This window comes from Triturus cristatus, chromosome 11 (assembly GCF_964204655.1).
Source record: "Triturus cristatus chromosome 11, aTriCri1.1, whole genome shotgun sequence".
Classification (NCBI taxonomy): Eukaryota; Metazoa; Chordata; class Amphibia; order Caudata; family Salamandridae; genus Triturus; species Triturus cristatus.
In genome coordinates this window covers 228,910,224-228,937,563 of record NC_140594.1, presented here as the reverse complement: position 1 = coordinate 228,937,563, position 27,340 = coordinate 228,910,224, and the positions used below count along the sequence as shown (strand labels likewise).

The window sequence follows — 27,340 nt, the reverse complement described above, 5'->3', positions numbered from 1 at the left end:
ACCCTACCTAGGGACTACGAAAAGAACTGTTCAACTGGCTGCCATGCTTCAGGTGTTGCTCGGGCCCGAGTAACACTCTTCATCTGGATCAGGTGCAACGCATCGGAGTCCATGAGTCCTTTAGTCAAAGTACTTCATTACTGTGGTTGCTGTTTTTAAAGCCACGGTATTTCTCGATTAGTTTATTGGGGTTTTGGGACGATAGTGCATTTTCCTCTTTTGTTATGGAATGCGGAACAGGAACCAAGATTATTCATTGACTCTTTATGGTGTCTTTCATGTACAGAGGATCAAGACTTACATTTATAACACTCTGTCCATTGGAGTTGGAAAGAGACACAACATTTTCTCTTTATCGTTCTTTCTCTTTTTCTTAATGAGAGTAGTTAGTGTTTAGAACTGTACTAATATTGTGTTTTCTGCTTACAGGTGTCCCATTACCTGCTGTTCCTACCCTAATTCCTATCCCTCGCTTGATCGCCTCAATCCAGAGTTGGCGATGTCAAGAGGTGGACCCCTTTGTGCATCGCCCTGATCCTGAGGAGTTCTGGTGGACGTTACAAGAAGAGCACAACTGTTATAATGCCAGCCAAGACCAATCAAAAAAAAAGTGGGACAGGGACTCAAAAAGAGTCCTTTTTCAGAGAAACCTTTATAGCTATTCATGCGACAGCTCCACATAAAAGAAACTAGCATACTTCATGTAGAACAAACAGAATTCTCCAAAGGACAACCTATAACCAATTGGAAACCTGCACTGTTTATCACTTTCCTTTTGAAGCTCGACACCGTAATTACGTCAACATGAGACGCTCGCCTCAAATAAAAAGAGCAGTTTCTCGCAGAGTTAGCATATCTCGACATTACTCTCACAAGCGGTGACCAAAAGGCCACTTAGTATGGTGTGCCCACTTTCATAAGGAACGTGATAAACAGTGCAGGTTTCCACTTGGTTAGAGGCTGTTCTTTAGAGAATTCCGCCTTGTGGATCTCCCGCTATTAGCAGGCAGATTGTATCTCAATTGATCGATATTTGCTCACTGGCGACTGCTGTATGCTCGGTCTTTGCGCTAGCAGGCTGCAGTGGTCTTTATAAATGATATCCACTGAAACACGCTGACAAGTCTGATTTGCACATTTCTTGCCACAATTGTTGAAATCCCAAAAATGTATATGGATTCAATAACTGACAATGAGCGACGGGAAGTGCCGAAGTATGTATTTACAATTTTTTATTTGATGTACTTCATGTTATTTTAGTCTTTCATTTATTATGAATTATATGTGATCAGACTTAATACAGTCTATTTTTTTATTTTAAACTTTAGTTTTTACATTTTTGCACGCGCTGCACTTTATTCAGTTTATATTCCTATCCTAGGGGAATTCTATTGTTGTTCACATCCCTACCGAGGCAGGTATACATGAATACAGGAAATTATAACCGAGGAACACAACATCAAATTATGGTGGAGATTTATTGATAGAGTATATGTTATATAAGGAGATTTTGCACTCATTCTCTATTTTAGGGATCCGAGATTGTACGTTTGACTGTCTGCTGCTTTAACAATGGTCTTTTGACGCAAGTCTGTTTTTTTTCTGCAATATTGTTCACTGATACCAGATTGAAAATCTGCAGTGAGTTTTTGCAGACTTTAAAACACACACAACTGGCAGTTTGTACCTGGCCCAAGTCATTCCCTGCACTTATACACAGCAGTGCATAATACAGGTAAGGTAGAGTCTTTACATCTCAGAATTTTGTAAAGCTCACTAGACTCCAGCAAGGTGCTATACTTGTCAAGGGCTAAACTTTGGATTCTTGAATCCTCCTTCTTCCAGTGGCAGTGTCTGCGACATGGGGGACCTTTTCCAACAGCTACAGTGCTGCCGAGTGTGAGTACTTCACTGGACAGCTAGTGTCTTCTGGAATGAGCGCCCAAGGAAGGGAATGTAGAAGGGCAGAAAATTTGTTCCGGATGGAATTGGAGATGCTGAATGACGTCAGATGTAAAATGCTGGGAATATCCAGGAAGATGGTCCAAACAAGAATACCAGAAGGAAGACTCCAACGGCCGAGGGAAAAGAATAACAGAATGTGATGAAAAATACTTTATAAACATTGGTGCGCAGCTTCCACCTAGACACTGACGCTTAAATATTCCGTTAGACCGGTCAGCCTTAGGATCCTCTTCCCCAAAACGTTTTGCTTTACTCCTGCATTTTTATTTCTGTTGATCTTATTTTTGTTGTTCATAGGACTCTATGCACTTTCCTATTGCTAAACAGAGCTAAAGTGTGTGTGTGCACACTTCCTAAAACATGGTAACATTGACTTACATCCAAGTGGTCCATTTAATTTACTTTTAAGTTCCTAGTACAGTGGTACTACATGTACTAATGGGCCTGCAGCACTTATTGTGCCACCCACTTAAGCAGCTTTTTAAATTTTAAACATGTCAGGCTTGCCATCACAGCCTGTGTCTGTAGTTATAAACTGCCATTTTTACCTGGCAAAATAAAACGTTTCCAGACCTAACCCCCCCCACCCCTATTTTTAATACATATAATTCACCCCCAAGGTAGGCCCTAAACAGCCAATAGGGCAGGGTTCTGTGTATTTAAAAAGTTGGATATGTACTTTTAAGCTTTACAAGTCCTGGTAGCTAAAAACTCTCAAATTCATGTTTCACCACTGCAAGGCCTGCCTGTCCCGTAGGATAACATTGGGCTACCTTATTACATTTAATACGTGATAACTGTCAATTGGGAGCAGATAGAAATATTGGGTTTTGTTTTTAAGGAATTGTAATTTACCCTCTTTAGTGGGAAAGTCAAATTTTTTGCCACAATTCTGAAAATGCCACTTTTAGAAAGCTGCTAATTTCTTGTCCTAATCATTTGGTGCCTGCAGCCAGAATTCTGGGCGACATGACTAGGTGTAGCTGGCAGATGGCCTTTGTGTATCGCTCCCAGAGAGTTAGACAAAGGAGAATAGGTGCTGGCAGGATGGGCCATCTCTGATATGACAGGGGGGTGGAGCGGTCACCTACCACACTTGTACTTCACAAAGCCTCTGCACAACTGTTATAATGCCAGCCAAGACCAATCAAAAAAAAGTGGGACAGGGACTCAAAAAGAGTCCTTTTTCAGAGAAACCTTTATAGATATTCATGCGACAGCTCCACATAAAAGAAATTAGCATACTTCATGTAGAACAAACAGAATTCTCCAAAGGACAACCTATAACCAATTGGAAGCCTGCACTGTTTATCACTTTCCTTTTAAAGCTCAACACCGCAATTACGTCAACATGAGACGCTCGCCTCAAATAAAAAGAGCAGTTTCTCGCAGAGTTAGCATATCTCGACATTACTCTCACAAGCGGTGACCAAAAGGCCACTTAGTATGGTGTGCCCACTTTCATAAGGAACGTGATAAACAGTGCAGGTTTCCACTTGGTTAGAGGCTGTCCTTTAGAGAATTCCGCCTTGTGGATCTCCCGCTATTAGCAGGCAGATTGTATCTCAATTGATTGATATTTGCTCACTGGCGACTGCTGTATGCTCTGTCTTTGCGCTAGCAGGCTGCAGTGGTCTTTATAAATGATATCCACTGAAACACGCTGACAAGTCTAATTTGCACATTTCTTGCCACAATTGTTGAAATCCCAAAAATGTATATGGATTCAATAACTGACAATGAGCGACGGGAAGTGCCGAAGTATGTATTTACAATTTTTTATTTGATGTACTTCATGTTATTTTAGTCTTTTATTTATTATGAATTATATGTGATCAGACTTAATACACTCTATTTTTTTATTTTAAACTTTAGTTTTTTACATTTTTGCACGCGCTGCACTTTATTCAGTTTATATTCCTATCCTAGGGGAATTCTATTGTTGTTCACATCCCTACCGAGGCAGGTATACATGAATACAGGAAATTATAACCGAGGAACACAACATCAAATTATGGTGGAGATTTATTGATAGAGTATATGTTATATAAGGAGATTTTGCACTCATTCTCTATTTTAGGGATCCGAGATTGTACGTTTGACTGTCTGCTGCTTTAACAATGGTCTTTTGACGCAAGTCAGGTTTTTTTCTGCAATATTGTTCACTGATACCAGATTGAAAATCTGCAGTGAGTTTTTGCAGACTTTAAAACACACACAACTGGCAGTTTGTACCTGGCCCAAGTCATTCCCTGCACTTATACACAGCAGTGCATAATACAGGTAAGGTAGAGTCTTTACATTTCAGAATTTTGTAAAGCTCACTAGACTCTAGCAAGGTGCTATACTTGTCAAGGGCTAAACTTTGGATTCTTGAATCCTCCTTCTTCCAGTGGCAGTGTCTGCGACATGGGGGACCTTTTCCAACAGCTACAGTGCTGTCGAGTGTGAGTACTTCACTGGACAGCTAGTGTCTTCTGGAATGAGCGCCCAAGGAAGGGAATATAGAAGGGCAGAAAATTTGTTCCGGATGGAATTGGAGATGCTGAATGACGTCAGATGTAAAATGCTGGGAATATCCAGGAAGATGGTCCAAACAAGAATACCAGAAGGAAGACTCCAAAGGGCGAGGGAAAAGAATAACAGAATGTGATGAAAAATACTTTATAAACATTGGTGCGCAGCTTCCACCTAGACACTGACGCTTAAATATTCCGTTAGACCGGTCAGCCTTAGGATCCTCTTCCCCAAAACTTTTTGCTTTACTCCTGCATTTTTATTTCTGTTGATTTTATTTTTGTTGTTCATAGGACTCTATGCACTTTCCTATTGCTAAACAGTGCTAAAGTGTGTGTGTGCACACTTCCTAAAACATGGTAACATTGACTTACATCCAAGTGGTCCATTTAATTTACTTTTAAGTTCCTAGTACAGTGGTACTACATGTACTAATGGGACTGCAGCACTTATTGTGCCACCCACTTAAGCAGCTTTTTAAATTTTAAACATGTCAGGCTTGCCATCACAGCCTGTGTCTAAACTGCCATTTTTACCTGGCAAAATAAAACGTTTGCCAGACCTACCCCCCCCCCCCCCCCCACCCCTATTTTTAATACATATAATTCACCCCCAAGGTAGGCCCTAAACAGCCAATAGGGCAGGGTTCTGTGTATTTAAAAAGTTGGATATGTACTTTTAAGCTTTACAAGTCCTGGTAGCTAAAAACTCTCAAATTCATGTTTCACCACTGCAAGGCCTGCCTGTCCCGTAGGATAACATTGGGCTACCTTATTACATTTAATACGTGATAACTGTCAATTGGGAGCAGATAGAAATATTGGGTTTTGTTTTTAAGGAATTGTAATTTACCCTCTTTAGTGGGAAAGTCACATTTTTTGCCACAATTCTGAAAATGCCACTTTTAGAAAGCTGCTAATTTCTTGTCCTAATCATTTGGTGCCTGTAGCCAGAATTCTGGGAGACATGACTAGGTGTAGCTGGCAGATGGCCTTTGTGTATCGCTCCCAGAGAGTGAGACAAAGGAGAATAGGTGCTGGCAGGATGGGCCATCTCTGATATGACAGGGGGGGTGGAGCGGTCACCTACCACACTTGCACTTCACAAAGCCTCTGCCTTAGCACACACACACACTAGTCCTTTGTGTCTCCAGACAAGCTGGGACCAGGGCAGAGAGGAAGGACATTTCCAACACCTCTGGGAGTGGTTGCCTTTAGAATCTCCTATTTCAGAGCGGGTACCAAGTATAAATATTTAACCTTCAGACCCGACTCTTCAGTATACCTCTGAACCAGTAGAAGACTCAGAAGGAGGACTGTTGTGCGGCTCTGCTGCAAGAAGAACTACTGCTCTGCTTCCCTACTATCCTGCTTCCTGAGTGAGAGGAAGTGGACCTCCAACTTGAACCAAGGTCCTCGAGGGTGACCCCAAGAGATCAGAGCCAGAAAAGGCTGCAACCATCTTGAAAAAAGCACTTTGACTCTGTCTGCTGAGTCTTGCCCCCTAAATTGTGCCACCGAGTCCTAGACCTTTGGAAGCTGGGCCAGCCCAGCTGTGGTCCTTTGAACAGAACCAATGCAGCGCATCGCATCCCGTTGCAGCTCTGCATCGGAACCGCTGCTGCCCGACACAGGACTTTGCATCACAGCCCACAGCTACTCTAAACCACCGCTGTGCGATGCATGCTCAACGCAGGAGTTTGTATGACAGGCCCCCCATTGACAGCATCTTTCGACAATGAGCCAGGACTTCGCATCTCAGCCCTGCAGCTTCGTCGGAACAGCCACTGCACAATCCATCCTAAACGTGGTATCTTGCAACACTCGACAACCACGATTTAAGGTACTTTGTTCACCGGGCTTAACTTAGTCCCTGTAACCAGCACACACTCCATTTCAGTCGGCCAGAACTTGTGACTTTGTCCAGTTCTGGCGCAACAAGATAAGCACAGTTCACGCTTTGTGCTTTTAGGCACTATTTTCACTTAAATCTTTAAAACTGCATATCGCTGGTTCTACTGATTGGATTTTTGTTGTTTTGGTGTCAAATAATTTATTACCTTGTACTCTATTTCTCAAAATTGGCATGGGACTTATCTTGTGTTTTCCCTTTATTACTGTTTGAAGTGCTGCATAAATACTGTACACAATGCCTCTAAGTTAAGCCTGACTGTTTGTGGCAAGCTACCAGAGGGTTAAGCACAGGCTAATTTGGGATTGCTTGTGACATCTCCCTGACAGAAACTGTAGTCACTGCTTGAGAAGGATTTTAACCCCCTTAACTAAGTAACCCAATTTTCTACACTCTTCAAACAGGAAACTATTCCGCAAATCCTTTACATCGCTATCGTGGCTTAGAAAAAACAAGAAGGAAAACATAATACAAAGACCATCTTGGATAGGTTTATAGAAAAGAGAGACTTTGATCTCAGTTCCTGGCAAGGTATGCTGGGTAGAAGATGACAGATACCACAGAGAAATCCAGAAGTGAAGGTTGGTAGTTTCAGGCTTATTATAATTAGATGCAACAGAGGTGCTAACACACGTACTAAAGGAGACAAACAGATTGCAATAAATGCAAACACTGCAGCAGGAAATACCCAGCTATAGAGGGGGCATGTCCTGCGCGACCCGCGGATCACAAGAATGTTCAGGGATTTATTTCGAGTGGTTCTTGGGAATGGGAATGACAATAGCGGATTTCTACGGGTGCACTCTGAGCCTAAATGGTACCAATTTTAATTTTAAACTATCCCGAAATAGACATTCTGCCACTATTACCATAAAGTAACATTAAAAACTAGTTAATTGTTGTTGGGTCATAATAATTTTGTGTGCAATTTCCTGAAAATCCAAGACAGAGGACAGCTCAAAGTTTGGGTTGCTATCCTTTCAAATCTTTGTTCCAGCGACCACAGTGCTTCAAAGTGATAGGCATGGCAGAGCCAGGAGCTCCTTTTTCCGTCCATTGCCAAATGTAAAGTATTAAAAACCCCATTGAGCATTCAAACACTGACAAAGAAAAACAAAAATGGACAATATCTCGAACTCTGTAACAGAAAGGCTTTCTTTTGTCGAGGACAATACCGATACCCTTCCTTCTTGCACGAGGCAGCTGAAATGCTGTTCCAAAGATTAGCAGCTTGGTAAGTAAAAAGGCTTGCTGCCTGCTCTGACCATCTCTTGTGACATGAAGGCGCTAATCAGTTTGTTAAATGATATAACACAAAAGTCATTTTGGGAAGGGGGAGTCTGTCAAAATCTTTGCTGCCTCAACTTTCAAAGTCTGTAGTTGATGCAGATATTTCTGACCGACATGGGGAGTAGCAGTAAATCATGCTCAATGCCTGGATTTCTGGGATAAAAAGAGGCAATGAAAATGTTTGATTTGGTAGGATGAAATACTTGACAATGGAGTGGACCTGCTGATCAATGGACATGTGTGCATCAAATAAGAGTCCTAGAGCTTTTATCTTTGCTATTATTATTATAAGAAGTTTTGTAAAGTGCCCGATTACTCCATTTGGAGTATCCCCACGCTACGCTTCATAGACCACAAAGGTTCTGCTCTTGATCCCGAGCAATTGCAGTTGTATAAAAAAACAAGTTTCAAGTTTCTTCCAGAACATGGTTTCCGAGCGTTCTAGTCTCAGATCAGAGGGAAGGGAGTTTCACAACTTTGCTGTCAAATAGCTGAAGGAACGACCGCCCAGACATGCATGTTTTATCTTTGGAAGCATAGTCAGTGCTGCCCCTGTGGACCCGAGGCATCTATTTGGATGGTACCATTTAATCAAGGAAAAGAGGTAGTGAGGACCTCTCTGATGCAGAATTTTGTGGGCGATACAAAGACTATTAAAGGAGACTCCTTCCCTGATAGGAAATCAATGGAGGTGTTCTGGAACCACTGAGGTTTCTTCAGTTGGTCCTGTGTTACTCCAGGGTAAAGGACATTACAATCATTTGATGTGGATACGAGAATGGCCTGAACTACTGTTTTCCTTACTGGTCCGGAAAGGAGGCCTAGGATTTTTCGAAGTATTTAGGTCTCGCCTACGCAGCGCGCGATCGCTGCTTTGGAGTGACCGCTTGGAATCACTCTGGGCTTTTGTGGAAACTCGTGCATGTTCTGCACTGTTTCCAATCAGCCCTCGTGCATGTACGGCATTTACCTTGCGGGAGCGAGCAGCGGCGCCATCTGTAAGCAATTATCTCCCCAGCCGCTGCTCGCTCGAGTAAGGTAAACGCTTGTCTTTCAGCACTTGTTGTTGATGTTATCTGAGGGGGCGTATTGTTTTTTATTTGGAAACTCGCGATTCTATAATCTCAGTGACTACGCTACATCCCTCGCGCCATGTCAGCACCAGCAGCAAGGGGGCCGCTAACCACCACTGACAGTGAAAGACGGGCGACAATCAGCAGTTACCAGCTCCGATTGTACTCTGGTAATTGCTAAATGCTCCCGCAGTTTTCCAAGTGACACCTTAACCGCTGAATGTTCTGGAAATTAGAAGTTACTTTTACAAGCACCGAAATTATAAAGGGAATTCAAGACAGCCTTTTTTATCACTTAATTGCCGAAGCATGTGGGTGTCGAGCGCTACAATGTAACAAATTTGCCCAGCCTGTGTCGTGCCTGGCTCCAGGCTGCAATATATTCCTGCAGCGCCGCGCAGCTTTGACACACACTGACTGCTGCCAATTACGGACGGGGGCGGGGCCTGCCCTATTAGCACGATGCTACTGACTGTCAGCCAGTCATTGTGGCACACCATGGGGGCGCCCGGGATTAAATCGGATGTGACCGTAAGTGGCGTCACGTCCGGAGTGAGCAGAAGCGGCAGGTGACTTAATCTGAGTCAGTAGAGTCCTTGTTGTGCACAGTGCTGTCTTCTTCTGCGGTGCGCAGCGCCGCAATAGTTACCCACCGCAAAACTGCTGCAGAGTGCATCATGCAGTGCAGTCACAGTGCTGCAGCTCAGCTGTCCGGCCCCTGTGTGGCCCTTGTGTGGCCCGCAGCCGCCGGACGGTCACGGACCGGGAAGAGTCTCTGAACTCGTCTAGTACTAGTTCAAGTAAGTGTTTTATACTACTACATAAGTCATCTCTGAAAAAAGAAATTTCACACACGATAGCATCGGCAGGGCTGCTCTGTCTCATCATCCTTCCTGAGTCAGTGAGCCTCCTGGTTTATCTGCAGTCTGATCATTGTGATTTATCACAGTGAATGCAGGTGGGCCGCAGGACTGCTCTGTCTGAGTCTCATCTTAGGGCACCACAGTAGTATGTTGATCTTCACAGGTCAGTGCGTGACAGACTTACCAGGCAGGGCTCTCTCTGCTCCCGGCACTGGGGCCGGGCGGGGGAGGGGATTTTATCATTCCTCAGAGGCCCCCTGTCCGTTCTCATGATCAGAGTTAGCATCTGCAGGCAGGGCTGCTCTGTCTCATCATCCTTCCGGAGTCAGTGAGCCTGGCTTATCTGCAGTCTGATCATTGTGATTTAATTCACAGTAAATCTGCAGGTGGGCCGCAGCAGGGCTGCTCTGTCTGAGTCTCGTGATCTTATCAAGATTGGGCATCACAGTACTGAGTAGTAAGGTTCATCTTCACAGACAGGTCAGTGCGTGACAATTTTACCAGGCAGGGCAGGGCAGGGCTCTCTCTCTGCTCTTGGCACTGGGGCCCGGCGTGGGGGAGGGGGCTAGCGTTATTCCTCAGAGGTCCCCTGTCTGTTCTCATGATCAGAGTAACTTACTTCACACAGCGCAGATGGCACCAAGCATTGCAGATTAGATGAGATCTCTGATAATTCATGAGACAGACACATTAAATCTGCAGGCGCAGGGCTGCTCTGTATCGTCATCCTTGAGGTCCGGTTTACATCTGCAAGATCTGAGATTTCATTTCAAATTCAGTCACACTCAGTAATAAATCTCAGCATTGGCCGCAGGGCTGCTCTATCATTCATCCTTCTTGGGTACCAGTAGTACTAATCACTTGGACTAGAGTGTTATCTTGAGACTACAGGGTGGTGCCGGTGGGTGTTTTGCCACTAGGGCTCTCAGTCTCTGCTCTATCTCATCCTGTGAACGGGGGGGGGTGGGGGGGGGGTCCGTTACCACTCAGTCATTCCTCAGAGGCCCTGGGTCCTCAGTCCTCTCATCATGATGCTCGGGGGCGGGGGAGGGGGGAGGGGATTATGTAATAAACCTTCGAAAACGGTTAGCAAACAATCGCCAAGGTGTGAAAGAGGATTACTATCTCCCACGCAAAGGCAATGTGCAAATGCAAAATGCTACTGCTTGGGTCTGAGATGATTACAGTTAGCAAGCTTGGGAAAGTGAACAGAGGTGGTTTTAATGTGCTAACATGAAATGCATTAGAATATTGGAGAAAGACTCTCTGGAGAAAGTTGATATGAACTAGTACAGTGCTAGATTCCATAATTCTACAATAAGCTTACTGGCCACGTTTCATTATTCACCGATTATTACCTGGCTTTATATCATAATGTCCCATTCATTGAACATTGCTAGATTCCGGAGTGCTGCAATTTGTGCACATGGCTTGATTCCATAGTGTTCCAGTTAGTAGATTGCTAGATTCTATTCAAGGGTTAAAAAAACAACTTCCAGTCCTGGGCTATGAAGGAAGCGACTCCGGCTCTTAGCCGTTTCTTAGCACTTCATGTAAGCAGGCTGTAGTGATTGCTCTTGACTCCGAAATGATGAAGTAATAGGTTTAATGAAATACAGGCGCTGCGCATCAGTCCGCTCCGTCAGCTCTCCACACACACCGTTGCAGATCGGTTTCAAATACCAACATTCTAACAAGAACCTTGTGGCCAGAACATCATGGCCCAAGTGTTCCATGATAACACTACATTATCCTCCTCCTTTAAAAATAAAAACAAAAAGACAAAAATAAAATAGAAACTGATGTAAAGAAAGAAACAAAACAAAGAAAATAGAAACAAATCTAGTAATAGAAGAAATATCATACAAAACAAGATAGACCCATCAACGATACTTAGCAGGAACAAAACGTTGACGAGAACTCCTACGTAAACCTTGTGTAACAGGAGAAGCAGAAGAAACAACCTTTTGTTCACTCAAGGAATTCTGGTCAACACCATTGTTGATTTTAACCACCCTCGAAACATTCCACCAGTTTTTAGAATTTACTCTCACAGCATTCTTGAACACCTTGTCAACCGTGAAAGGTTCAGAGAATTTTGAACTCCCTTTCTTAATGTGGACAGGAACCTTTATACGTACAATATCACCAACAGCAATGGGATGAGATAAAGATCTTTTTCTTGAATCAAAATACGATTTCTGACGAAACTGAGCTTGGATTACATTGTTTCTCACTAAATCATCCACATTTTTCAAAGAATCCATTTTAACCCACTTTGACATCCACCCTGGACAAACCTTAGAACAAGATTTTCTTCCTCTTAGCAGTTCATAAGGTGAAACTCCAGTAGAGGAATGTGGAGTTGTGCGATAAAACCATAACATGGATCTCACAGCGTTTTGAACATTACACCTCCCTGCCAAAGCCCATTGGATACAATTATTAAGCACTCTATTCATCCGTTCCACCAAACCATTGGTTTGTGGATGATAAAGTGCGCTCCTGGCATGTCTAATACCTCCTTGATGTAAAAATACCTCAAACTCATGACTGGTAAATTGTACTCCATTGTCGCTAACAATAACAGAAGGAAAACCTTCACGCAGAAAAATATCTTTTAAAAAGTCAATGACATTTCCCGAATTAGGTTAATTAATGAAACTAATTTCCGGCCACTTCGAATAATAGTCAATTGCAACAACGGCAAACCTGGAATTAGCCGGAAGCATATTGAATGGTCCAACCAGATCTATACCAATTTTTTCCCCAAGGCCTATTGGGTAACTCAATCGGTTGAAGAGGAGGAGTACGCACTTTAAGACTCTTATCTGAATTTGAACAAATGACACAATCCCCCACAAACAGATCATCATCTTTGTCCATCTGTGGCCACCAAAAATGTTCACGAATCCTTCATTTTGTGAGCGTCTTTCCCAAATGACCTTCATGTGTCCCTAACAATAATCTTGCTCTCAATTTGTCAGAAGGAACCAACCTGTCAAAACATACAAGCAAACCATCATCAACAGAGAGTTCAGAGGAAATTTGACAAATGTCTGGAGGGAGAAATGTACATTCTTCTCCCTAGGCCAACCTTCTTTTATGTACTTTATGACATTACGCAATAAAACATCCTTTGAGAGAAAAACTCTCCACTCATCTTCACTTATTGCACACATCTCATCTAATCCCAGGGAAGCCACAAAACACTCTTCATCATCATCATCCACAGGTTCATACTCAGATTCCACAGGGTGCCTCGAAAAATAGTCTGCTCTTATATTCTTGTACCCAGGGATATGACTAACTTCAAAATCATATTGTAACAGTTTAGTTGACAACCGTGCAATTCTGGGAGTATGTTCTTTGATTTTGTCCCCAGAAAGAATAGATACAAGTGGACTATGATCAGTCCTTAGTTTGAAATGTCTACCCCAAATATATAGATTGAATTTCCTTATGGCCCACCAGCATGCTAGTAACTCTCTCTCAATGACCGAAAAATTAAGTTCTGACCCACGCAACACTCTTGAAGCATACCCAATGGTATGCTCATTGCCTTTGACATTTTGTGTAAGAACAGCTCCTAAGCCCAAACCGCTCGCATCCACTGTAATTATACAATCAACACTGGGGTCAAAAGGTTTGAGTATCTTGGAACTAATCAACTGACCTTTGATCCATTCAAAAATGTGATCACACTGTTTATCCCACTCAAGAGGAACACTTCTCTTGAGCATATTGGACAAAGGTTGAAGTTTAGTGGCATACCCCGGCACAAATCGTGAGTAAAATTCACACAGACCGATGAATGACTTAAGCCCCACTTTATCTTTCGGAGGAGGAGACTCAACTATCGCTTTTACAAGTCCTGGTCTGGGTTCCACTCCGTGTTCAGAAAGAACATGACCCAAATATTCAATTTTTTCCACCCTGAAAACACATTTCTTTTTTTTTTTAATACAACACCACCATCACGCAATGCCTCCAAAACACAAAACATAGTTTCATCATGTGATTCACATGTTTCACCGTGAACTAAAACGTCATCTTGAAAGACAACAACACCTTTACTGTCCTTCAATAAATTTGACATAATCCTCTGAAAAACTGCCGCCGCAGATGCCAGACCGAAAGGCATCCTGCAGTATTGGAAACTTCCAATAGGAGAAACAAAAGCGGTCAAATGCCTGGAAGAAGGATCAAGAACAACTTGGTGATAAGCTGATGCTAAGTCTAGCTTACTGAACTATTTTGACCCATTGATGAGTGATAACATCTCAGGGATTTTCGGGAGAGGATGAGAATCTATCCAAATGTTTTTATTAAGACTGCGCAAGTCAATACAGACGCGAATCTCTCCATTCCTTTTCATTGCCATGACCAGAGGAGAAAGCCAAAGAGAGGATTCTATCGGTTCAATAATCCCTTTCTTGCAAAGGCCCATAAGCTCCTGTTCTAATTGATTTCTTACACTAAACAGTACATTTCTGAGACGATGCTTAACAGGTATAGCATTGTCTTTCACCTTTATAGTGTGAGTAAACCCCTCAACTCGACCAAGTCCATCACCAAAAACACTTGGAAACCGCTCAGTTAACAAATCAGTGAAATCGTCAGAGCGAAGAATAGAAACTTGATCCTTCGTACCAGGTCTTAACACCATTTTAAACAACCCCTGATGAAACCAACCAAGAATGTTTAATTCTTTAATGGCCACATAAGCTTTACCGAAAATCTTCCTACCTCTAAAAACTAAAAAGTCTTCAAAATATCCCGCTAATTCAATGGTTCTCCCTTCGTAAGAAACAGGTGATCTGTCTGGTGGTAGTAGAAAACGAGAACCCCAAACCTCTTTAAACTTTTCTTGAGTTAACATTGTTATCCTTGCTCCTGAATCAACTAGCAGACAAACTCTCATCTCACCAATCTCTATATCCACATACGGATCCACACATTCAGAATGTAAATTGGCATCTTGACTCACATCTCCCACACAAAAACCATGTCTCTCAAATCATCTTGAATTTTCTTTAAATCATCAGATTTACATTCAGACAAGGTAACATTCGCAACTGAAGAAGTAGAAGGAGAAGAAAAACCACTGGTCAATTTACCATCTTGGAAAGAAGAGAAACCCCTCTTTACATTTTGGCACACTTTTGCAAAATGACCCATTCTACCACACGCTGTGCACATAACATTTCTTGCAGGACAATTTCGCCCAGATTTAAAATGAGGAAAGTTTCCACATTTAAAGCAAATATTAGTTTGTTTAAAAAACTTATTGTCATTTCTAGTACTATTCTTAGTGTCCCTTGGTCTCACTGCATTGATGGATTCTTCTTCTTTGATGTTGATAAGTGCAGATTTTTCTTCAAGTTCTTTCACAGAAACTTTTGAAAGTTCAATACTTTTCGCAATATGAATGGTTTCTTCTAACGTAGGGTTGCCCAAAGATAGTAATTTTTGTTGAATGCTTTTGTCTGTAAACTTACAAATATATTGATCTCTTATCAATTGATCACGAAAACCCTCAAACTGACACTCTGCGCTAAGAACACGCAAAGCAGAAATGAAATCTTCTACTTTTTCACCAAACTTTTGCTCTCTTTTAAAAAACTTGAGTCTTTCCACGACAAGACTGAATTGTACACCAAAACGTAGTTCTACTTTTTTTACACATTCTTGGAACTCGTCCATGTCTTCCTCATTATCAGATCTGACTAGGGGAGGAAGGTGTTTAAAGATGTCTCTCCCCTCAAACCCTAAGACATTTAAAAGAAGACACTTCTTCCTTTCAGCTCTGTAACGCGAACCACCTATAGCACCAATGTACGTTATGAATGCGTCATACCATTTTTTCCAAGAAATAGGTGGATCCCCTGGTGTTTCTAGAAAAGGTGGTGGGGGAGAAACAGACTGCATCCTCAACTAGGCTTTATATAAACAAAACGTGAACAGAAATACCCTAAAACATCTACATCTGTGTATTCTGTGACATTATAATGGGAAAAAAAAATACATAAATGTTAAATATTAACCTCCATGTATTTTTCCCTCTAATCACAAATGCCAGAACATGTAACTGCTTATAAGTGAATTCCCCCTGAAATAGAAATTAAAAGAAACATACATAAAAAAAACAATATTTTTTTTAAATTACAGCCTTTGTATCATAAACGTAGTGGTGCACACCGTGCAAAAATACCTAAAACGATAATGTGAGTGAGTCAATACTAAGCTCGACATATATAACCTACTTTCCTATTATATTGAAGAATTTCCCACAAACGCAAAAGGTGTGCGCATCACCGTTCCATGACACGCAAATGAAATACTGCAAATCCTGAAGACGTGATCGTAGCTCACAGGTGTGCGTATCACCGTTTATCGTCACGCTTCTAAAAACAAATAATACCATGTAGGTTTACCACGACGTTTCTCTTATTGATCATCCGTATGTTTGCCCGGACTTTTCCTTTGAAATACCAATCGTTATTACACACGCAACCACAAGATGGCACCGACGTGCTACGTCATGCGACTTCAAATCGAATCGTGCTTTGCGTTGTGGAAACTAATAAGATGGCGTGAGTGCTGACCCTCACCAACGTCGTGACATTTGACGTGAAATGGATAATTACACCCTCTTTCTTTTACCGCTGATGCCGTATTTTTTATTTTTTTTAACTAATACCACAGTACCTTTTACCGTGAAGACACCGCTTCCTTTTAAAATGTGAAGACACCGCTTCGTCACTTCATCAATTATCGGTGAGTACTTTACACCCTCTTTGTTCGCTGCTGACCCTCTTCCTTTTTCCGCTGCTGCCGTTTTTATTTTCTTAACTAGTAGCACAGTACCTTTTAAAACATGAAGACACCGCTTCTCCGCTTCGTGAAATATCGATGAGTATTTCCTTTTCTTCCACCGATAGCTCAAACTTACGCGGATGCGCAAATTTTGCTGAAGCTCTCTCCGCATGGTTTCTGCAGCACCTGTGACCAATCGTCGCTAAACATTTTGTAGTGATTGCTCTTGACTCCGAAATGATGAAGTAATAGGTTTAATGAAATACAGGTGCTGCGCAGCAGTCTGCTCCATCAGCTCTCCACACACACCGTTGCAGATCGGTTTCAAATACCAACATTCTAACAAGAACCTTGTGGCCAGGACATCATGGCCCAAGTGTTCCATGATAGCACTACACAGGCACAGAGCACAGCCTATGATCAGGGGGCTCTGCCTCCCTCCTCACGGCCTGTTATTTATAGTAATTTGGTGCCTTTCACCATTATTTAATATCTTGTGCCATGTCGTCCCTTCTCTATCCCGCCTGTCTCTTAAAACGTTTGCTTTTATTTTAAACTCTTCCCGTTCCCTTTCTTTACCAAATTACTTTCTCCCTTTCTTTCCTCTTCCCCCTCAGCTTGCCACCCCTTAAACTTCACCCCATCCCACCCCACCCCATCAGAGCGCTGTACATAGGTGAGCGTGAAATCACCAGGCTCGGGCATACGTGCAACTCTGACCCGATATTTTACCAGCCTCCTGCCTACAACTGCCTCTGCATCAATGTAAGGCAATGGGCAAAATATTTTCTCCCAATTTTATTTACAGTCTCCCAATTCCCACTTTTAAAATGTTGGCTTGTATGCACGTCAACCACATGCTAGTAACTACTGACACAGTAATTCAAATATTTCTTGCAGTGCAGCTTCTCCTAGGAATACATGGAGCTTCGATGCAGTGATATAAAATGTGGCCTCTGGAACTATGAAATTGTCCGCGTTTCGAACGCAAAAAAACGCTCACAATTAGGATGCGGAAACTATAGCTGAGGGCTGCTGTATTAATCAGCTTGATGATCAGTTTGACATGCTCGCTCCAAGAGTGCATGTCTGCATCAATTGCACGCCCCTCTCTACCACCGTACTTCCCCGCACCTCCCTTGTGTTGCTGCTCCCAGTCTTCCGGGCCTCTTGTGTTTTCACATTTCTTTGGAGGGGGGGGCGGTGTCTAGGGAGTCATTTCTTTTTAACAAGAGTGCAGGCTGCTGCAAAGGACCTATGGGCCTTTCATTTCCCTATTTGTGCTGCTGCACACAGTGTATTTTATTTTTAGTTTACTTATGCTTGAGGTCACATAGCGCTACATAGCTCCTTGCAGAGCCTTCACAGCGCTTTGTCAAGAGGTTTCATCCTCTAGACTCCCCCGACTCCTGAATGCTCCGTATACTGTGTATTCCCGCAGTCTCTCTTTTGTGTGTTATTTTATTTGTTGTTTTATATAGCACCGCCTTCCCCGAAAACGGCTTCAGAGCGCTGTACATAGGTGAGCATGAAATCACCAGGCTCGGGCATATATGCCAAACTAACCAGATTCAAGCGGGAGATTTCTGTTTATTTTTTTTTTACCCGAAAATAGCTTTATTTTACCAGCCGACAGTTCGGATGGGGGAAAAAAGCCATTGCGAGACCTGTTGGCTTTGCCAATGCTTGTTTTGGAATGCCAAAGCAAGTTCCAGCCAGGTAACCTGGCTGTCACAACACAAGGAAGGATCAAATAAAAAGTACAGATTCTTTACTTTTGGCTTAGGAGTTGGAATTGAACCTAGGGTATCTGGCCACCAGGCTGAGGACCATATCGTAGGTTGTTTCCCTACAACCATGACTTATGTCTCATCGGTGTTAAGTTTCAAGCAGCTGGTCTCCATCAATTCGGCTACATCCGTCAGACATGCTCTAAAACTATTCGCTGCAGTGCCTTCGTCCTGCACCATAGTGATAATTAGCTGAGTGTCGTCAGTGCATGACACGATCTTCACGCCATGGCACTCGATCATGTATAGATTAAATAAAGTCAGACTCAAGGCTGAACCTTGTGGTACAACCTGCTGCAGTGGGAGACTCTCGGAGGTACAGGGCTGCAATGACACCTGGAATGTTTGACTCTGTAGATAATCTGCCAGCCATTTGATCGCCTAACCCCTGACACTGTACTGCGAAAGCTAATAAGAGTGCTGAGTCTGTGCTGAAATTCGGTGTAAATCCAGACTGGGTTACATGAAGCAAGCCATTCATCGCGATATACCTTATCAGCTGTTGGTTGACATGTTTTTCTGCTATTTTAGCTAGCAAAATGTACTAAGGAGATAGGTCCAAAATTCTCTGGTTTAGATGTTAGATGCTATGTTTGGAAAGTCTACACTTTGAACACTAGTAGATGGTAATTTTTTTTTTAATGATGTTCATTTAATGAACATTATCCAAACCAGGAGCATAGTTTTGATGCATTTTAGTTAAGCGGTTATCCTGAATACACTCTTGAACAACATGATAAACTTTTTTAAATTTGCTAATGCCCTCCACAAATTATTAAGAGCGATCTGGAGACTTAGTGTGTGTCATCCGTGCATGTATGAAGAAATCAAGAAGAATCAAGTGACCTGCTTTGCGCCCTGGTGAGTGTTTCCATAATATTTACAAAGCACTCAGTTGCCTTATCGCTAGGGTTAAGCTTTAGAAGTCCCACACATACTTACATGCATGCATGCAAATCACATCTATTGGGACCGTTTCACTTGCTCTATGTTGCTCAAATCCAGACTGGAAACTATGTACCTTCAACTATTGCTCCATATAGACCTGTATCTGGATAGAATCAAAGGAAAAAGAATATCTATACTGGGGTGATAGCAGCTGGCACACACACGAGGATCCAGGGAGGCGTATACCTCCAGGCCTCTTCTAGAGCCCTAAGATCATAGCTCTTTTATAAGTAACATGCAATAGGGTCAGAATGGAAGCAAAGTCTTTAGGTATCAAAGTGTGTTTCAAACAGCCAAGATCAAAATGCGGAAGCATAATTAGGCTTCCTGGAAGCCATCTGAAAGGCAAAATGTCTTAATGTTAGCTGCTACACAGACATATTCGCCTACACTGAAGTCAGACTGTAGGACAATCACCCTTTCGCTCTGTCTAGCAGAGTTTAAGAGAGATTTTTGGGAGGGCGTTTCCATGCTGAGACTTGCATAAACCAGAAACGTCGCACCAGAATACAGAATAATTTTGAAAATGTTTGCAGGTGTTTTGTATTCCACCAATAGTCTTTTTCTTACTTTACCTAGTGCATTATTTTATTGCGAGTACTTACAAACCCATATGCACACCAGTACATTCATTAATGTAGGTATGAATGTGGATACGTTTATTTTCTATTGTTTTGTTTTTTAGATCTTTGATTTGGTTTGTTTCTTATATATGACCTCAATTCTAGAAAGGAGTCTTGAGCTTTCAAACAACAAAGGTGGAAACTTGCCCTTCTATCTGTGTTAGCGGTTGACATGGGTAGGAGTTCTCGTTATAAGAGAGTTCCGGTCCTCCCAATCCCCCCAAAAAATCACAATCTGTACTTAATTTGTGTCGGTGTTTGCAGGTGGTCGGCACCAGTACTCCTTTTTGGGGACGGAGACTTTGTTTACATCATCAGATTTTGAGACATTGAGAGAAAGGCAGAAATGGAGGAAAGAAAGAGAAAGTAAATTATCGGAAAGAGTAATACAAGGACAAAGCAGGGATGAAGAACCTGCAGGAGCGAGGTAAAGACAGAAATGTAGAGTGGTGGAAGAAAGAAGCAGGAGCTGAACTCAAGAATATAGGGCAACCCCAGCGTTTGACAGGGCGGGCACCCAAGAAAAACATGGGGCACGTGCATTTTTTTTCAATAACAAATGAGGCACAGGAACAAATCAATACACTCATGTTATAAAAATATTCTGCACCAACGTGATCCCTTTGCTGAAAAATTGAGAGAGCTGAAATTGGATACAGAAAACGTACATTAAGTATAAACTGCGAGATGCTTTTGAAGACAGTAAAGCGTAAAGGAAAAAAAGGGCAGTGCTGGTTATTGTTAGAATGATACAGTACTGGCCCAAAGAGACTGAGCATTATAGGAAAAGCAATTCATTGCCGTCCCAAGCATGTTATGGCGGCAGTTATCTATGACACCCCAATTCATTTTCTTCTGTCACTAACCACGACTTCTATTTTTCACAGAGAGCTTGTGAGGATTGCCGACTGTACTAATAAAAAAATAATAATTGTGCGATGAATAAATGCATTTCGGAAGTCCGTGGCATTTAAAGGGCTTTTTTGTCAGAATCACTTCCTGCATGTACAATGTATTAGAGCAAAGCGGCTGCACAACATCGTCGTTTACCTGCGTGATCGGCCCCTTTACTCACAGTGACTTAGAAGGACAAAGTGTTGGAACAGAATTCATATTGTCCAATAACCTTCGCGGGTCACATGTGCCGCACTTTTAGGTCAAGCAAATGAGAATATCGACTAAACACGCTGTCGATCAAGAACGGCAGGAGAGGAGAATACAGAGCCAGCTTTAGACCAGAGCATCCTGGGAAATATGTAACTTACACGTGTTTAAGTGACATAAGCTACACAAATATTTGACAGCAGGCACAATGTGCGCAAATGGAGTGCTGCATTAGGGGGTCTTCCACAAATACATGGTCGCAATTCTACTTATATAAGTTGAACTCGCACACAAACAAATGATTTCAGTTATGAGTGAGTGGTCCAAGGGTGAGCGATGACATGGAATTTTGGGAACACATTATTCACAAACGTTTCCATTACCCGTTCCCCCCTGAAAATAGTCTGCGATGTATTTCAGTCCAGTAAATCTTTTTCAAAGGTAGGGATAGGAAGGGAACGGTGTAAAAATCAGCGAGGGTGTAGTGGAAAAGTTTTTATATGGGGAACAAATGTATTCTTGGTGGAGAAAAAGAAAGATGGATGCTACAATAATAATATGGCCCCCAAAACTTCTGTAAGCCTTCACACGTGTCCATTGATCCCCCAATTGTCAGGACAATTAAGGGAAGTATAAAGGCAGATTATTTTGGTGGTTCCATTCCAGCAAAAGAGATGTTAATTTCATTAGGAAGTGTCATTATGCCCCTACCAGAAGACTCCCTTCAGCCAGGAAGTTAAAAGCAGGAGAACAAGGGCTTGTATAACCAATCCAAAATCATATAGGGCTTCTATATTAAAATCCTACTTAGACCATTGGGGTTCTTATCAGCAATGATGCATGGCTCATTTCTTGTCTCATTCACACAGTGAATTTGCTTCTGTTTTACTATTTCTTTGGGATGGCTTTGAGAAAAACTTTTCTATTTCTACACTTATTGTTCAATGGGCAGCAATTCAAACTTTCAATGAACCCTGGGTCAGTGAAGGGAAAGATGAAGTCTTAGCAGTTCGCCCTCCAAAGTGTTCTCTTCATCACATCTTGTGGTATATCCTCTTTCTGCTCCATGAGATCTTCCTTTGTTCATATAAGCCTTACTATCTCATCATTTTGAATATTTAGAGTACTGTATAAGTAGCTCTGTTTGCACCCTTTGATATTTTTGACCTCCATGTGGGTCGCATAATGCAATCGTAAGCATTTGTTTGTAACATGGTGTTAGACCTGGCACCTTGGTGTGGGTCTCCCTTCCATTTTTGCTGTTGCCTCATGTGTTTTTGCTGGTAATAGTTGCTCCCGGCACTGTGCCACTGCTGTCCAATGCCACAGTGCAAGTGCTCCCTATTGTAAATTGATATATGAATTTGTGATTCCATGATTGGTTGGTTTGGTGTACCTGTCAGACCCTAGTACAGTGCACCAGGAGTGCTCAGGGCTTGTAAATCCAAATGCTGCTGGTGGGCTTGCAGCACTGGTTGTGCCACCCACAGAAGCAGCCTGTAAAAGTGTGCCTAAAGGTCTGCCATTGCAGAGCCTGCATGCACTCTGGTACTGTCATGTTGACTGGGCAAGTGCACCCACTTGCCAGTCCGTAAACCTTCCCTTTTCTTCATATCAGACACCCCTATGGTAGGCCCAAGGGCAGGGTGCCCTGGTATGTGTGGCATGTTCTAATAGTGAATTACAGCCATTTTCGTTTTTCACTATTGCAAGGCTACCTGTTCTCCATAGGCCAGAATGGGCAATTTGGTTATTACATCTTATAATCCTAACTGACTCAGGGAACATGGTAGCAATTCGAATTTAGTATGCCTGAACTCAGTATGATAAAATACATCTTTTAGTGAAGTTGGTTTTAACATTATGTGTTTGAAAATACCACTTTTAGAAAGTAGGTATTTTCTTGTCTAACCATTCAAACCTGCCTCTGCTAGGCTGTGTATTCCTTGTCTGGAGTTTGAGTGACAGGGCTGGGGGATTCCAGGAGACAGGGTGAGGTGGCCCAGTGGTGAATAGAGATCTGCATCTAGATGGGAGGGAGTAGTTGCACCTGGAACCTGAATAGGGCTGTGCCTTCCCTCCACAATGCTGGCTCCACCTCCTGTGGTGTGTCTGATGTCTCTGACCTGCACTCTGAAAGGAAAGAAGGAGTCAGGTAAACAAAGTGCTCCAGGATTGACCAGAACTGGTTTGAACAAGGCAAAGGCCCCTCTGCCCTCAGAGGACAAAGGATTTTGGGGTATAAGTATTGGGAACCTGATCCCAAGAAGTTAGATCACTTTGGGAAACAAGAAGAAACCTTTGCTGAGGAGAGGAACCAAGAAGAAACTGAGGCGAGACTATCCCTGAAACTGGGGGATTGGCCTGCAGGGGTTGCCTACTGCCCAAAAGAGGAGAAATGAACTTTGTGTGTACTTTTGCTCAACTTGTGAAGGATCTCCAAGGGCTTGGAAAAGAGCTTGCCTCCTGCTGAAGTCTCAGGGGCAATAGACTTCAACCGCCAGCTCCCCAGAGTTCTTTGGAAGTGCCTACTGCTGTTTTGGGCCTTCTGAGGGACTGCGTGTCTCAAGGAGCTGGAAGCGCGACTCACGGAGAAGAAGCGTGTCGCCATCGCAGCCGCTGCCGTCGCATCACTGAACAAGGGTGTCGCCGCTGTAGCTGTCTGTTAGACCTGGCACCATTGGCGTGGGTCTCCCTTCCATTTTTCGCTGTGGTCTCCTCTGTTTTTGCTGGTAATAGATGCTCTGGGCGCTGTGCCACTGCCATTCAGTGCCACAGCGCGAATGCTCCCTGTGTAAAGATGACATGTGAATTGGTATATTCATGATTGGCTTATTTGGTTTGCCTATTAGTCCCTAGTAGCGTGGCCTGTGTGTGCCCAGGGCTGGTAAACCAAATGCTGCTGGTGGGCCTGCAGCGCTGGTTTGCGCCACCCACAGAAGCAGCTTGTAAAGTGTGTCTCAGACCTGCCACTGCAGTGTCTGTGTGCAGTCTAGAACTGCCATCTTGGCTGTGAAGTGCACCCACTTCCCAGCCCCTGAACCTTCCCTTGGCATCATGTAAGCCACCCCTATGGTAGGGTGCATTGTATGTGTAAGGTAAGACATCCTCTGATGTGTGTAGCATGTCCTAGTAGTGAATTACACCCAATTTTGTTTCTCACTACTGTAAGGCTACCTGTTCTCCATAGGCCAGAATGGGAGGCTTGGCTATTACATTCTATAGTTCTAACTGACCCACAGAACATGGTAGAAAAACGAATTTAGTATGCCTGAGCTCAGAATGTTAAAATACATCTTTTAGTGAAGTTTATTTTTATATTCTGTGTTTGAAAATACCACTTTTAGAAAGTAGGTATTTTCTTGCCTAAGCCTTCCAGTGTGCTCTGCTGTTATGTGTATTGGCTGTCTGGTTTTGGAGGGACAGGGCAGGCTGAGTCAGACCTGGGTTGAATAGAGAGATCTGCATTGGAGTATGGGGAGGGGTAGCTCCTGGACCTGAATAGGGCTGTGCCTGGCAAGGTGAATGCTGGCTCCACCTCCCACTGTGCGTCTGATGGTAGACCCCCTCTTTCTGAAAGGAAGGATGCAGCCTGGTGAACAAAGTGCTCCAGGGCTGGGCAGAACTGGTTCTGGCTGGGTTCAGTGACTTGTAGCTTCTTAGAACAAAGACTTTTGGGCTATAAATATCTTCTGCTCAAACTCCTACAATTGGTATTGCTCCTGGACAACAAGAAGAACCTCTGTCCGTGTAACTGAAGGAATCTGCAGGAGAGGACTGTCCTTGTGCGCTGTTTCTTGGACTGGCCTGCAGTGGTTACTGCTGGACTTGGAAGAAGAGGAAAAGGACTTTGAAGGAACTTTTATTTTTGCTACAGCAATCACCCAAGGGCTAGAAGAGAGCTAGCCTCCTGCAGGAGTCACAGGCACATCAGACTCCACCACCAGCCTCCTGTTTCCTCCCAGCGAGGATTTCTATCTGCAGGTGAGGCTCCTGTGAGTTCCAGGGCCTCTAGTTCTACTGTGGAGAAGAGAGTGCTGAAAATCGTCGCTAACGCCCGTTAGCAAGCCGCCGCAGCTGAAGAGCGTAAGGAAAATCGTCGCGCTGCTGCCGCTGAGTGCTCGCTACCGGAGATCATCGCATCACACGTTTGCGGGCTGCCAAATGCTCGCTAACCCGAAGATTATCGCATTGCATGTTTGTAGGCCTCAAAGTGCTCGCTAACCAAAGATCATCGCATCATCGCTTCCCGACATCGCAGCGCGGACATCGAGCATTCGCCATTTCTATCGCATCGCATCAGGATTGTTGCTCCCTCGCGGAGCGCCATTTCTTTTCATCGCAACAAGATCGCACACGCCTCAGGCCCGGCGCATCATCCTCCCTTCGCGGCAAGGATTTCATTGCATCGCCGGTTTAGCGTGTAGAAGTTTGTCGCTTTGTCCTGCACACAAATCGGCGCATCATCCTCCCTTGCGGCAAGGATTCAACGCATCGCTGGTTCGATTGAGGAAAATCATCGCTAGAACTCCTTAGCGACATTTTGGTTGCTTTGCTACAGAATCCAGGTATCTTGTGAGTAAAAGGGTCGCAGAGACCACTGCCTTGAACTGAACTCCTCTTTGCACACCTTGAACTATTTTTGCAGCATTTTAAGAGTAACCCTATTTTTTAGTATTGTGGATTTTTACTGTTATTGGTCTTGTGTTAAGTCTATATATATATAAAGATACTTATTTTTTATAACTACTTGTGTGGTGTCCCTTTGTAGTGTTCTTCACTGTGTTACTGTGTATGGTATAAATGCTTCACACACTGCCTCTGAGATAAGCCTAGCTGCTCGTGCTACGTTACCACAGGGTTGAGCAGGGGTTATCAAAGGGTGTAGCCCGCTTACTTTGACTTAGGAAGAAGGGTCCCTACTTGGAAAGTGGCCAGCCATTGCCAACTAGGGACCCCCATTCTAACACTGTCGCATTGCACCGCATCACGAGAAGCGCCCCGCAACACCGAAGAAGCGTGTCGCCGTCGCAGCCATCGTAGCTGACGCATTGCACCACATCAAGAGAAGAGTCTCGCATCGAGGAAGAAGCGTGTCGCCGTCGCAGCCGCTGCAGTCGCATCTTGGATGTCGCCGCTGTAGCTGTCGCATTGCACCGCATCAAGAAAAGCGCCTCGCATCCACGGAGAAGCTTTCCGCCATCGGAGCTACTGCCGTCGCATCTCTGAACAAGGATGTCGCCGCTGTAACTATCACATCGAGCGGAAGCGTCTCGCAGCGCTGGAGAAGAGTGTCGCCGCCAAACCTGCTGTCGTTGCATCACTGGACAAGGGTGCCGCCGCTGTAGCTGACGCATCAAGCCGAGATCTCTTGCAACATCGGAGAAGCGAGCCGCATCAGGAAGATCTTCACGTCTTTATTTCTTTGCATCAAACTTTCATCGCATTTCATTGCCCTGCGTGTCGCATCTAAAGGTACATTGACTTAAAGTGTCGCATTTAAGAACTAAAGAGAACTAAGCTAAATTCTACCATCTTAAAGTAACAGTATTGTGGATTTTTGTTGTTTATGGTCTTGTGGTAAATCTATATAAAGAATACTTATTTTTGATATAAAACCTGTGTGGTGTCCATCTGTAGTGTTGTCACTTGATTACTGTATGTGTTCACAAATGCTTTACACACTGCCTCTGAGATAAGCCTGCCTGCTCGTGCCAAGCTACCAAGGGGGTGAGCAGGGGTTATTTTAGGAGTGTACCCCCTTACCCTGACTAGAGGCGAGGGTCCCTATTTGTCACAAGTGCATACCTGTGCCAACTAGAGACCCTCACGTCTGTCACATGGTATCTGTTAAATTGTCTGCACTTTATTATATTATGCTGCTACATCTTATGAATCACACTGATTTTATTTCTTACCTAATGTGTGTCTTTACATAATTTTGATGTTATTCATTATACTATCAGATCCTTTTCATTATGTTGCTTCATTTTAGGAACACCTTGCTATTGGCCCCAACTAAATTATAAGTCTACAATGAACTCGCCGCGTTGACTCTCGCACTATGTATATGTTTACGTGTGCTTACTGTTTTAAGTCATGTGTTTATTGTTTTAACCCTTTATCCATTTATCTATTTATGTATGTATCGATTGTTTTAATGTATATTCGTGCTGTATTTTACTTTTATGGATATCCTTTTATCCGAATAAAGAATGAATTGAATATTTAGATTCTGTAAATGTTAAAAAAAAATTCAAATAATGACTATAATTAGGACACATATAACTAATAAAGATTATCGGTAAGTCATTCACATTTTACCTTCTTCTGCACCTGTGCAATCATTGGTAAAAAAGAATTGCAAAACACTAAAAATAAACACTAAATCATGTGCTTCATTTACACCACTTACACTCTACATGCATCAGTGGTTC

The 27,340-nt window shown here is 43.1% G+C and overlaps 1 protein-coding gene across 2 annotated transcripts in view; it reads right to left on the bottom strand.

Moving 5' to 3' along the window:
* SGSM1 (small G protein signaling modulator 1) overlaps positions 1 to 27,340 on the bottom strand; it is a 1,300,548-nt gene that overhangs the window by 102,610 nt on the left and 1,170,598 nt on the right. The window lies entirely within an intron of this gene.